Source organism: Python bivittatus, unplaced genomic scaffold (genome assembly GCF_059951505.1).
Source record: "Python bivittatus isolate LINGU-HERP-01145 unplaced genomic scaffold, Pbiv_v1 ctg000700_np1212, whole genome shotgun sequence".
Taxonomy (NCBI): Eukaryota; Metazoa; Chordata; class Lepidosauria; order Squamata; family Pythonidae; genus Python; species Python bivittatus.
The window spans coordinates 24,695,376-24,709,865 of record NW_028277098.1 but is presented as its reverse complement, the minus strand read 5'-3'; the positions used below and the strand labels follow the sequence as shown (position 1 = coordinate 24,709,865).

The 14,490-nt window shown below is 39.7% G+C and overlaps 1 long non-coding RNA gene across 1 annotated transcript; it reads right to left on the bottom strand.

Annotated features, from left to right (window-relative positions):
• Positions 1-809: 809 nt before the first annotated feature.
• Positions 810-5,859, bottom strand: LOC148214152 (uncharacterized). Its single transcript, XR_015798558.1, has 3 exons — positions 5,109-5,859; positions 1,494-1,600; positions 810-1,098 (listed from the first exon to the last, which is right to left on the bottom strand). It is a non-coding gene; the product is annotated as an uncharacterized LOC148214152 (long non-coding RNA).
• Between the last annotated feature and the right edge of the window lie 8,631 nt (positions 5,860-14,490).

The window sequence follows — 14,490 nt, the reverse complement described above, 5'->3', positions numbered from 1 at the left end:
AGAAACAAAGAAACCAGAAAAAGGCAAGGGGGAGAGAAGGAAAAGTTGGGGGAGACAAGAACTGGAGGGGGAATAGCCAGTATTATACATCTGAAATTAATGAGGGGAAATGTTCATGACTGAGATCAGCATGAGAAAAGAAATATCTTCAATTATTCCATGTCTTTGTCAAGCCACTTTCCTCCCTGCAACCCTACACAGAGATGTCCCAATGAAAGAGCTTCCAGTTGCAAACACTATTATTAATTCAGCATGGTTCTTGCCTATGACTAAAATTTATGCTGAATATATATATATTAAAGGAATATATATATATATATATATATATATATATATATACACACATATACATATACACATATATATACACATACATACATACATACATACAGTGGTACCTCGGGTTACGAACTTAATCCATTCCATGACTCTGGTCGCAACCCGAATTGGTCGCAACCCGAAGCAAATTATTCTTGCCAAGCCTGCTCTGCATTTTCTTTGGAGCCATGCTGACAAGCACACCAAAAACCTTCCAAAACGCCACAAAACACACCACAAGCCTCACCGAACGTCTCCTTGCTACCGCGATCTCGCCCACAGGAAGCCGCGACCGCGTGGCAGCAGGGAAAATGGCCGCGGATCCAGTTCGTAACCCGAGGCAGAGTTTGCAAACCGAGGTAAATTTTTGCGGCCGGAGCTGGTTGTAACCCGAAAAGTTCGTTAACAGAGGTGTTCATAACCCGAGGTACCACTGTATATATATTCCTTTTAATGAATAAGAGAGAAATACTGAATTGTCTGGCAAAAGAGTGAAAGAGAGAGAGAGAGAGAGAGAGAAATAGCCCTGTAAAAACATAACAAATGGATCAGGCTGAGGAAGGAAAAAAAGAGAGGGCCTAATACTGGTAAAATGGAAAAGGTATTTGCACTGAACGATGAGTCAAAATAAATTGCTAATGAATAGTCCGTTACTACCTTCGTTGCAACTGCTTTTCTCCAGTGCCAATGTGTTCTGAATCATAAGGACCCAGTTCTTTGTCATAGTAGCTTCACTAATAACATATTTTCTGTCATAACAACTTGTCCACTTCAACCATTCTGTGAAGAACAGGGTGTGGGAGATAAGTTGAAATTAGAGTTTCCCAATCTGAGAAATGTAGCATTTTCCACATAGCACCAAGTGGGAGAAGTGCAAGGGAAGGTGTCTATTAAGCCATGGGAAATATGGGGAAAAGAAACCCCCGTTTTAAGCCACAATGTGTATCAGGGGAAATGGCACTCTCATGTTGACAGAAAGCAGTAGGTTTATGCTAGTGTGCAATGAAGATTTTTATCTAGCTGGGTATCATCTGCCAAGTTTGAACCAGGGTGAGAGAATGGGGAGATGTGCTCTGTCCTCATCCTTTTCATTCCTGATCTTGTGCTACTCGGAAAGATTTGCAATGAAGATGTTACTGTGTTTAGCTGAAGACAACTGTGATTACCTTCCTCACCTGGGTGGTGTCCAAATGTTCTGCTCTAGAATTCTCAGCACTGGTGCCCTATTTGGGGAAGGCTGAGCTAAATTCTCCACAGAATCAAGAATTCAGAATTGCTGGTCCTGTGGGAGGGAAAGGTGAGGGGGAAAGGGAGGGGAAGATGGGTTGGTTATGCAGGTTACATGTTGAGACAGATTACAAATACAGTACCTTGTCAATTAGGTATTATAATGTGTTAAAAACCTATGTTTACTGAGACCTTCTAAGGTTGCCTGAAATGTGTTGAAGTCTGTGAGTTCAACAGTTTGTCACTGGATATGCTGTTAAAGTCCTGCTTTTCCAACACAGTCACTTTGAGGTTTTCTGTGGAGTGTCCTGCAAGGTTGAAATGCTCTGATATTACTTTGTATTGAGTCCTGATGTCAAACCTGTGTCCATTAATTCTTTTGCACAAAGTTTGTCCTATTTGTCCCATGTAGGATCTACAGGGGTATGACTGACAGATGATGGCATATATCATATTGGAAGAACAGCATGTGAAGATGCCTTTAATCTTGTGTGTGTACTTGATGGGGCCTGTGATGGTGTGGTTGTTGTAGATGTGAAAGAAAAGTAGACAGCTAGTGGGGGGTCCAGTTGCCATGTTGGCATCATTACCCTATTGTTTCATGTGGCTTGTGAAAATCTGCTTCAGGTTGGGTGGTTCTCTATTTCCAAATATGGGCCTGTCACCCAGTGCCTTAGAAAATACAGTTTCATTGTCCAGTATGGGCTGTAGCTTATGTAATGGTATATGGGAATGATCTTGAGAAACAGATGGGAGAATCACAGACTGTTATGTAAAAGATATCTCAGTCCACAGAAAGAGAAGGGTTATGTTTCAGAAGGGACCCTCCCTAATCTTCCAGAGAGTAAAAGGAAAACAAGGGACAAATACTTTCCAACTAACACCTGAAGAGCTAACATCAATCTTGCAAGTCAGAAAATCTTGTTCTGTAGATAGCTCTAGGCTGATGTTGATGGTAGGGTGGAAATTGAACTCCTGATGGAATTTTATGGGTCCAAGTTGAGGAACATATCATCAGTGAATCTCAGGTAAAGGAGGGGCTTTTGGGGGTGAGAAATAAGAAAGTGTTGTTCTAGGTCAGTCATGAAGATGTTGGCATATTGAGGAACTATGTGTGTGCCCATGGTTGTGTCACTGATTTACAGGTACATGTTATTGCCAAAGGTGAAGTAGTTATGGGTGAGTAGAAAATCACACAGTCAGGTGGTAAGACATGCTGTTTTGATATCAGTTATTATGTTTTTGATGACTTGAAGTCCACACTTGTGAGGAATGTTGGAATATGATGTCTCAACATCAATAGTGGCTAAAATGGTGTTGTTATGGAGATTACCTATGCAGTTCAGTTTTCTTAGGGAGTCTCTGGTGTTTCTTATGCAGCTGAAAGTGCTGGTGGCATAAGGTGAGTAGCCAGTTCATGAAACCTGATATTCCAGTTGTGTCAATTCCAGTGCTTAAGAAAATAGGATCAGATGTATTGCAATAGATTGAAATTGACATTGGACGCTGGAGACTTGATTATATTCAAATTCCTAAGAGGTTTATTTTCAATTGGCTTATGTTACCATTTCATTTTTTTTTTACAGGAGAGTTGGATCTGACTTAATGGAGGAAAAAAAGTCTGTCTTCTAAATTGCTTAATTACGAGGAGGAATTTGGCTACTTTAAACCAATATGTTATGCAAGCTACATAAATATTTATACAGAATAATGTACAGTTACACATAATGTTGCTTCTCGTTTCCCATTTTACAAAGTTTAATCTTGAAAAGTCTAGGTATCCTCTGTATTAGAGGCTTACCCTGCTTCTTGAATGCAAATCGGATACATTTGCCTGTGTCCTAAAAAATGGTAGTCACTTGTGCCATCATAAAATGCAACAACTAGAGACGGAGTCTAGGTATAAAATGAATAGAAGCAGGCAGAGCTCTATTTTCACTTATGTACTAAAACCACTCTTTAAGAAAATAAGTCACAGCTTTATTACTAAAAGGGCTGCATTTACCCAGAATGCTTAACCTAGTTACTGAATTCACCTTCTTTGTTAATTCTTTCCTCAAAAGGAAACTAACCAGACAAGCTGGGTTTGCATAACAGACTAAGCCAGGGGGGGGAAAAAGTGTCAGTATTAAAACTAATCCAACTTAGTGTGTTGTGAGAATACATCTGCTCAATTTACCTGACTGTGTTGTATAGACACCACAAAATATATCAGTTATAGGCAGGAGTATGAGTCATTATAATTTTTTCAGTCAGTCATTGGAGATACAGACTATTACTGAACAAGGTATATATTTCTTATCAATTCTTTATATTCTCTTCCTAACCGGTGTTTATTTTAGAGTAGTCATGCTTCTTCACATAGGTGACTGGCTGTTTATTCCAGGAGTGAACAATATTTGAGGGCTGAAGGGCTGTAGACCAGCGTCCTAAACATCCCGTCGGGTTGACAGCAAAGGTTGGAGCAATCTTCCAGCCTTCTAGGAGAGATTTTAAGACTGGAAAGGGAAATGAAATGCCTTTGTAAGGCAAACCTCTTCTATTCCCACTTTTAACACCCCCCCCCCCATGTGAAAAACAGCTAAACACACATTGTGCGTTTTAACTGTGAAAAGGATGCAATTTGTCTCCCTGGGAGCACCGGCTTTCATTCCCACCCTTAATTTGCCAAAGACATCTTTTAAAATACATTAAAAAAAACCCTGGCCATTTGGGTGTCAAATTTCACTGATGTGATCTTGGAGCACTAGAGGAAGTGCAAATCACCCACCTATATCTACTGATATAGGTGTAATATTTGCCTTGGCAAAAAAAGTAAATTTGATCCAAGTAGCACCCCTGTTTTCTTTATCATCTTTTTTTCATACTCATTTAGGGATCTATTCCAAGAAGCCCATGTTCTAAGTAGGTTTGTATTAGATCTGGAGTTAGAGTAGACTCATCGAAATCAGGGGGATTTAGGTCTACTTTAAGTATAATAAAGGCCACAATCCTATGCACATTAAACTGAGAATATGACTGTTTAAATGAATTGGAGCTCACTTATAACTAACATTTACTGGCTTGTTGTATGGGTCTAAATCTAACCCTTAATATTTTAAAAATTACCTTTAAGTTTCAATTGTTATATCACTTGTACAAACAGGAAAGAATTTAAATGTATTTATTCTTAGCTAGTGGGAAAGTATTGATGTCTGATTATAATATATGTCTATTGATTCTTGCATGATTGATTTATGTTCCTTTTTTGTTTGCATTATAGCATCCTATAGTTGTCAGCAATGAAGTGCATATATGTTCTTTGTTATTGCACAGATATATTACTTTGAATAAGTGAAGAGGGGTTTAGAAACTTGATTTTCTAGAATTCTAAATTGCATCTGCAGGAGAAGACTTCCTGATGCAGGTGGTCATCCTTCCTATTCTCTTTGCACTTCTCTTTGTTTCTCCTACATGCAATGTTAATCATACTCAGAAAATAAATGTGTGAATCTGATTAAGGCGTGTGGACACGCACACACACACACACACACACAGATTTCAGATGAAATTAGGAATTTTACCTATGTGATTTTCTTCTGAAGCTACGTTTTCAATTGGAGTTCCATTTTCTAAGATTTGCTGTGTGCGCAGTCTTGATGTCTACCATTCCCTGTATTAGAAAAATAAAACAATATTGTTATTTCTTTCCTTATAGTTTTCAGTATCACCTTGTCTTTACACAAATACACTTTGCTTAATGAATCCGTCAATTTTTAAACAAATTCTTTTTATTAAGAAGCTTACAAGCTACTTCAGGTTATAGGCAACTAAAATATTTCTCCTTGGAAATATTGTCTATACCAAGTGGGTTTTTCTGAATGTGTTTGGGAAAGAAAATATATATATTGCTGTAGCAGAAATCCCTGTGGCAATTTTTTTATTAATAGTACAAATAAACCCTTTGTACTGAGGAAATGAAATGGATTCTGCGTCAGCAATAATACAATTGAGTAACGTTTTAATAGATCTGAGCATGTCCAATTTGTAATGAATAATTTAGTGAGTTTACCCTTTTTTATTTATTTGTAGATTTTTCTTGTGTTTAGCCTGTATTCTTGGAATGGCTTGTAAATTAGGCACTTGGGGAGATATGTGTATACTGTATACAAGAGATTCTGGGAATAATTTGCTTAAGGCTGGGCAAGATGCTAAGGAAAGATATGATTAGAGTAAGGCAAAGTAGGGAATTATATAACATTATGATGGGGGAAATACTGCAGGCAACAAATTAAATTAGAGAAACAGCAAATGTACAAATCTAGTACCAAGCTATTGAGCGAAATTTTGCAAACAAACCTGTGCTTGTGTATCCTCTGCTTCATCTCACATGCTCTGATTTATTCTCCCCACGTTTAATTTAGGTACCACACATAGATCAGACTCATATATTACATTCTCTGCCTTTTCTGCGGCCATGCTTGCCCTATGAAAGAGCATGCCCTCTGAAATCTGAATAATCCCACCTCTGCTGACAGCTGTAGACCTGGCTTTTTCAGCAACCCTGGGGCAGAATGGCTTGGTAATCCACTTGGTTGCTGTTTTATGTATTGTGGTTCCCTGAAGCGGCCTGATATGTTTCTGCTTTGTATTATTGCACTTCTGTTTTCAGTCTTTGCTTTTTTATGTGCTGCCTAGGGTTGCTTTGGTGATTGAGGTGGCCAATACATTGATTAAATAAATAACTGTTAAGCTATCACATGGATTGCTGTGTTTTGGTTTACATTATGCTAAGTCATAGTTGTTGCAAACTATGAGTTATGGATTAGTACAGGGAAGAAAAATATGATGTGCGAGATCTGAGGTGGTGTCCTCTGACCTCCACATTGTAAAAGAAAAATTATGTTAAATTAAATTAATTCTTAGCTGATCTTTGAATTTATTTATATTTGCAACACTGTATAAATTGAAATTCCCCCCACTTGAAAAGATTCACGACTCCTAGGCCTCAGCAAGCTGGGTGAATCCAGTAAATTATTAGGCATGGCTAAACAAACTGCTAGGAAGAGCCAGTTTGGTGTAGTGGTTAACGTACTGGGCTAAAAACCAGGAGACTATGAGTTCTAGTCCTGCCTTAGGCACAAAACCAGCTAGGTGACCTTGGGCCAGTCATTCTCTTTCAGCCCTAGGAAGGATGCAATGGCAAACCACTTCTGAAAAACTTTGCCAAGAAAACTGCAAGGACTAGTCCAAGCAGTTGCCAGGAGTCAGCACTGACTCAAAGGCACCAACAAAAACCCCTGGTTTACTCCACTTTGTGATTCCAGTTATAGTTTGCTCTCACTTTTGAACCAGGCAAAAATATGGTTTCTATTAGGTGTGGGCACCCTGTGATCTTAGAACCGGGTGTGGCTTTTATTTCAACGTTTTGCAATGATAAGTTCAGATTTTTGTTAACCCTCCAAAATGTTTTGAAACTGAGTGATTATCTTCACTGTCATGGAATTTAGAACCCTAAGAACAGTTGGGAAAATGCATGAGCCAATCAGCTGACCAACAGGAGAGAACAAAAATTAAAATTCAGACTGTCCTGCCCTCTGAGTTATGGAAGCTCCTGATATGCAGTGAAAGGGTGAGTCCTCATCAAGTCACCATTCCTCCTGCACATAAATTCTCACTTAAAATTGTGATAATGACATGACACTTTGGTTTTGGAACTAGGCATTTTCCACAAAATCTGCAACCCTGGTTATAGGTTTGTTTGTTTTTTTACACCTTTCAAATCAGTTTTTTGACTCCTGGCAACTACTCGGACAAGTCCCTGTAGTTCTCTTGGCAAGATTTTGGAAGTGATTTGCCATTGCCTGCTTCCCAGGGCTGAGAGAGAGTGACTGGCCCAAGGTCATCCTCCTGGCTTTGTGCCTAAAGTGGGACTAGAACTCACGGTCTCCTGGTTTCTGACCTGGTGCCTTCACCACAACACCAAACTGGCTCTTGGTTATAGGCTACAGTGTAGAATTTCTATGTCTCTCTGTATTTATGAAGGAAGAAATGGCTTCCTTGAGCCCAGAGGCTGGGAGAGAGGGTTCTGCAAGACTTGGATTCACCCTGACTATACATGCAGGGAAAATCAAGGCAGGCTTACCTCTAACTCTATAGAGCTGCACCAAAATGCAGTGTCAATGCCAGGCTGGTAGAAATGCCATACATTGGCTGCCCAGAGGTGGTTTTCTTTAGCTCTAAACCTTTCTCCAACTGTTTATTCTGATGGGAATTCAGTCTTTAATACTTTGGCTATTTGTCCCAGCAAATATTAAAATCCTAAGAGATATTATAATTATGTGCTTATTTTACTGGAGATAGGGCAAATGAATCTACTTCCATGTCATTTCCTAATTTTATAGAAGTAATACTTCAAGTAGGTTTTGTTTCCTGTTCAATTTAGGGTCAACGAAGAATTTTAAATTCTGATTTTGCTCTCATTTTACACATACATATATATCCTGAGCTTTAGTTCATTTTACAGTATAGAGTGACTGCATGTTTATTCTAATTTCAAACATTCTTTCTTATTTTTCTCATGTTGTAATCAGTCATATATCTGCTTACTTAGTGTTATATCAGGCTTGATCAGTTGAGTTTTATAGAAGAGGGAATTTTCAATAATTATATTTTGCTTTCTTTAGTTTCATAATTATTCCATATTTCCCCAGACAACAAAACCCATAAAACAACACACTTATAGTCAACACAGAGACCTATTTCACACAAATAGCAATGTTGACCTATTTCAGAACTCCATTTTGGAACCCTGCTGGGAAATCTTATGCCTGAATTCATCCATTCCTTTTTCATAGAAAAGTAGATGTCAGTGAAGCAAGATTTATTTTGATTAACATGGAAAGAATGTGAAATGCTTTTCTGAACAAATAAACGTTGTGAAATCATGTTACTATTTCAACTGAGTTTTATCAGCACGATGACTGGTGTGGGTCTTCCGGGCTGTGTGGCCGTGTTCTGGAAGTTTTGTTTCCTAACGTTTCGCCAGCACCTGTGACCGGCATCTTCAGAGTGCAGGAGCACAGACAGGAGCAGTTCTCTCTGTGCCCAGGGTGATGTGACCCTTTTGTGGGTATTTATAGAGATCTGGGGGGGGGAAGGGGGGATTGGGTGTGGGGGGGGGTTGGGTTACTGAGTGGCTGCTTGTTTTGGTGTCAGCATCTGTGTGTATCTTCCTGGGGATTAGGCAGGGTTTTTTCTTCTCTTGAATTGTTAACGAGGGGCTGCTGGGGGTGATTAGCAAGTTCATTGTGTGAACTGTTCACATGTCCTGGTAGTTGAGCTGAGTTCGTTGACCTTTTGCAGGCTGTATTTTTCAGGATTGGTAGCCAGGTTTTGTTGATTTTTAGACTCTCCTCTTTTTTATTGAAACTGTGCTGGTGTTTGTGAATCTCAATGGCTTCCCGGTATAGCCTGGTATAGTGGCTGTTGGTGTGGTCCAGTATCTGTGTTTTCAAATAGGATTTTGTGTCCAGTGTGCTTGAGAGCATGTTCAGCTACTGCAGATTTTTCTGGTTGCTGTAGTCTGCAGTGTCTTTCGTGTTCTTTTATCCTGGTATGGATGCTGCGTTTTGTGGTCCTGATGTATACTTGCCCGCAACTGCATGGTATGCGGTATACTCCTGCGGCGGTGAGGGGATCCCTTTTGTCTTTTGCTGATTTTAGCACTTCTTGTACTTTTCTGGTGGGTCTGAAGATTGTTTGGAAATTGTGTTTTTCCATCAGTTTTCCCATGCGGTCTGTGACCCCTTTGATGTAGGGCAGAAATACTTTGTTGGTGGGTTGCTATTTCTCTTCTTCAGTCGCATGTTGTTTTCTTGGTTTGATGGCTCTTTTTATTTCATTCTTGGAGTAGCCATTCGCTTGTAGGACCCAATTAAGGTGGTTAAGTTCAGAGTTTAGGAATTGGGTTTCACAGATCCGATTGGCACGATCCATGAGGGTTTTGATAATGCCTCTTTTCTGATGTGGGTGGTGGTTGGAGTTTTTGTGTAGGTACCGGTCTGTGTGGGTGGGTTTTCTGTAGACTTTGTGTCCTAATTTGAGGTCTGGTTTGCGTATGACCAACATGTCTAGAAATGGAAATTGGCCGTCCACTTCTTTTTCCATGGTGAATTGGATATTGGGATGGACGCTGTTTAGGTGGTTCAGGAACTTCTCTAGGTCTTCTTCATCCTGACTCCAAATTGTGAAGGTGTCATCCACAAATCGGAACCAGACTGTTGGGGTAACGGGTGCGGTTTCTAAAGCCCGTTTTTCAAAATGTTCCATGTAGAAATTTGCTACGACTGGGCTCAGGGGGCTTCCCATCTGTTCGTAGTACTCATTATCCCATAGGAAGTAACTGGCGAAACATTAGGAAACAAAACTTCCAGAACACGGCCACACAGCCCGGAAGACCCACATCAGTCATCGTATGCCGGCCGTGAAAGCCTTCGACAATACATTTTATCAGCACCACAGGAATTAGAGAATGATTACTAGATTCCTTTATTTTACTAGCTTCTCCCTGTAGCAAGGAATATAATTGCGTGATTACTTAGCGAAGTGCGAGATAACTGTTTTATTTCATATCAGATTCCAGCCCAGCTTCATCTGCATTGCCATTCCCCATCTAGATTCTCCCTAAATGTATTGATATTTCAGTTCCCCAAATTTTCAGTCAATGACCAATTCTGATTCTCCAACACATTTGGAGATCATCAGGTTGAGTCGGGCTTGTCTATGGCTTTCAGGGTCTTCAGCCAAGAAAAGCACCTGCTTCTTGATCCTCCCAATTGGAAATGCTAGGAATTGCATTTGCAATCATCTACATGTACATGATGCACTTTGCTGTTTGGTGGCTCCTTCTCTACTTTCAAGCTATGCCAGTTTCTCTGGCCAGTAGAGATGGACCAAATTCTAGGATATGGCACCAATATCTATGTTGTTCCTTTCCCTCAGTCATCTATGGGTGTTCTAATTTTAAAATCATGTATGCTTATTCCTATGGAGCATTACTTTTGCATCCTGTGCTGTTAGTTGATTTCTTACCATATGTGAAAAAAAGAGCATCTGCCAATAATCCAAGGCAGACTGGAACTAGATTTTAAAAGAAAAGCTCACATGGATTATTCTCTCTCACGTACACACATATCGGTCATTATATAGCAGGAGATATGGAATTTGGGCTTGCATCTCTATAACTTGAATATTTTAATTGTAAGCTTAGATAGAGTTTTCTGTCCTAGAACTGGTTAGACAACATACTACCCATTGCTGATTTTCATGTGTCCTTCTCCCCATCCAGGCAGAGAAAGTAAGATGGGCTGAAAGTGTGCATCCAGATGGATTTGTGTCCTTACTGGAAGAGCAGAAAATGGTCTTTTCTCCAGCTCAGAGGAAGAACATACTGATTTAAAATGTAGACCCACATTTTCAAAACATCTCTCTGCCTGAGCATCCAGATAAAAGGATGGAGAGAAACCTGAACTGCTCTGAGCACCTTGTAGAAAGGTGCAAATAAAAGTAAGTATATCATCTATCAAATAAGGGCCTTTTTTTGTAATTTCAGAGCTTAGTAACAATGGCATCCCCAAAAAAGAGAATTTTCTTTATGGATTTGCTGCAATCTGGCTCAATACGATGCAACTGCACAGTTCTCAGTGGCAGCCATGTAATCTTGTTCCAACTACAGAAGTATGCACACTTAAACCGACTGATTCTCAGAAAGCCAAGCATTGCACATGTTCTAAATGTGTGCAACAGAATTACACTAAATACCAGTCCCTGACAATACCTTACGGTTATTAGCCATGCACTGCTTGAGAAACAATGCCTGTATGCCCTGGAAAAGAACTGATGAAATAGATTCAACTTACAATTCTTACAATTACAATATTACAGAAAATATTATCACACAGCACATCAGGCAGCACTTTATGGTCGAACTGACAGATCTCAGCAGCTAGTTTTCTATTAAGTTAATTACAGCTTAGACTATCCATGATTAGTGCTGAAAATGAATTTTGGTTGCGTGCTCTTTTCCTGCCCCAAATGATTAGAAGCATATTTGATTGCTATACAACCAATTTTCCTAATTATCTCATGCTTCTCAACACTAACTCTTATGCCTGACTTCTATTCCAGCTGTCTTTGCTACAGTGATGTCAGTGAAACTGGTTGCAACGATTTCTATCGTTTTTCTATCTGCCTTCTGCACGTTTTATTCCTCATTCCGAATGTCACAAGGTCTCAAGATTGCTTATTTGAAAATATTTGGTTGAAATCAAAGGTTAAATATAATGCTGACTTAAAAATAAATACAGGGGCTTGAAGGGAGTTTTTTATTTTGAAGCAAAATACTATACCAAAACATTTGCACATGATTATAAATATTGTGGTGGATCCCCAGCTCTTTTTCAGTGATCAGGTGCTGTTTCCTATATCAATACATGAGAATGTGACTTAATTCCAAGAAAAGTTAATACAAATATTGTATCTTGCTTAGTCTCCAATGGATAGAAGGCTCCATCTATCAAATATACCATGAGAAAATGGTAAAACTTGAAAAGTGAAACATCTAGGTGTTAAGTGTGGTATCAACTGCGAGTAAAGAGAATGGAGAACGTTCTTTGTAGAACACTGTAATAAAGTTGCAAAGAATTATTAGACATCAGTGTTATTGCAAACATTTGCCAAGCATGATGTGTGGGATTGAATTGATCCCACAGTTTTTTAAATTTATAGCAACATACTGTATTGTGCCATTGACATTCATATACTGTAGCATAATAACAACATAAGTATGTACACAACTGCACAATTGTACACTAATAAAGTTTTGTAAATAAACTGTATTACAACCATTTTTACAGAATTTGAACTGTAACACGTTTGGTGCATCCAGAAAATATATATAGTAATATAAGTTTGTCAGCTGCATGAATCAGAAAAACAAACCAAAATGGCTGCCATCTTCAGTGGCTGCTCACCTGCCCGCTCTGATGTCAGCCACAGTAGACACTACCAGTTCTGAGATTGTATCTCAATGTGGCAGGTAAATTGGCTGTATGTGAAGACTCAGTTCTGAATTTGATCCACAGCAAAACTCAAAGCCACCAAAAATGACAGCCTGACGAAATTGCACAAATGACACAATGACATGCTTGCATCAGGATGTCAGATGCAGTATGTAAATCAGAGCATTTGTGAGGTGATGTCCTTGTGCGCATGCTATTTGCTTTTGCCTGTGGACTCCCATGGTTTAAATAACTTTACAAGGGCACATTTCTTCAAGGAAATGGCACCTAGCTATTTTGTTTATCCAGCTTTCATATAATCTAAGTACTTAAATAGGGAGTGATTGTTACATGTGAAAAAAAGAGGTTATTGGCTGAAAGTGTATTTGTAGACCATTGCAGTCTATAAGGATATGTAGAGCATATTGGAATAGTCCAGAGGTGATCAAGACATGAGTGGCTGTGAGTAGGGCCTCCTGATCCAAGTACAAGTGCAATTGGTGCCCAAGATGGATTTGTTCAAAGACCCTCCTGGCCATGGCTGTCCCCTTCTCCTTGAGCAGGAACTATGAGTCCAAGAGGACTCCCAAATTATGTATCAATTCTATCTGGGGAGTGCAACCCCATCCAGAACTAAAGATGGAAAGCTCCTGGATCCAGTGAGCCCTAACAAGTCCAGTGGGCTAGAACCCTAAATTGGTATGACACACAGTGATAGCCTTCTTTGAGAACAGCTTGCCATGTCTTCTAACATATTTCCCTCTGCCCATCACCACCATGATGTAATTGCTTGCTCCCTTTCCCCCAGACACACCAGTTCCCTAATCCTCACCACCCCACCCCACCCCACCCCACCTTCCAGGTCAAAGGCCCCCTCACACAACTCACTAACCTCCAACCAGCCAGCTGGCTATTAATGAAGTCTTCAGGATACTTCTGCCCAGCAGATAACATCTCTAGCCCCTCTATCTCCCCTAATCACACATACACACCACACACCTATCCACTGCTAGCCCTGCTCTCACCAGGGTAACTAGAGTTCTGAACACACTCACTATCCCTACCAAACTGGGAAGAAGGTGGGGGTCACTACCCCTTGCCTCTGTGTCTAACCCAGAAGAGAGAAAGACATGGACATTCCAGCCTCCAAGAGCCCCTCAATATCAACCACTCTGTCTTTATAATTCTCAGGTCCTGTATTTTTTGTCAACCCAATCTTTGGAGCAAAAGGTCAGGTGATCCAAAGTTGATATATACAGACCACACTCAAGTCTCTTTGGGTCCCACTATAGCATGCAAGACAAAATGACTTCTGCCAGTGTGGCAGACCTTGTGACAACTACAAAGTCCTACTCCTTTTTTACATGCATGTAATGCATGAGACACACATAAAAAAGGGGTGGGGTTTCATCATCTGGTCACACCTGCCATTTTGATGCCTCTGCTTCAGAACTCAGATAATGCTTACCCAGGTGATAAGAACATAGGCTTCAGACTTTCACAATGACTAAGCAAATGCTTCAGGGAAGCCAACGAGTTATGTGAGTGATGTTGGTGAGGGGTGGGGCTTAATCAGAGAAATCTTGTGTTAAGTAGTGCTCCATTTTAGATAATGCCTGAATGGGGCAGTTGTTGTTAGGGACAGCAGTAATATTAAGGGATGTAAGCAATTTGCTAATTAAGATGTACATGATAATTATTATTTTTGCCATCTTTGTTCTTTTCTCACAGAACTTTAAGAATGGATTTTGGTCTAAATGTCTATGAATCATTACAAGTAACTAAAAACTTAAACATATTCTATGGGATGAATATGACTCCCGATACTTCATGTACACGTCGTTTCAATTTTCTTGCTTATTCCAGAAGGGTAAAATGAACCCTTAATGCGATTAGCATTAGAACA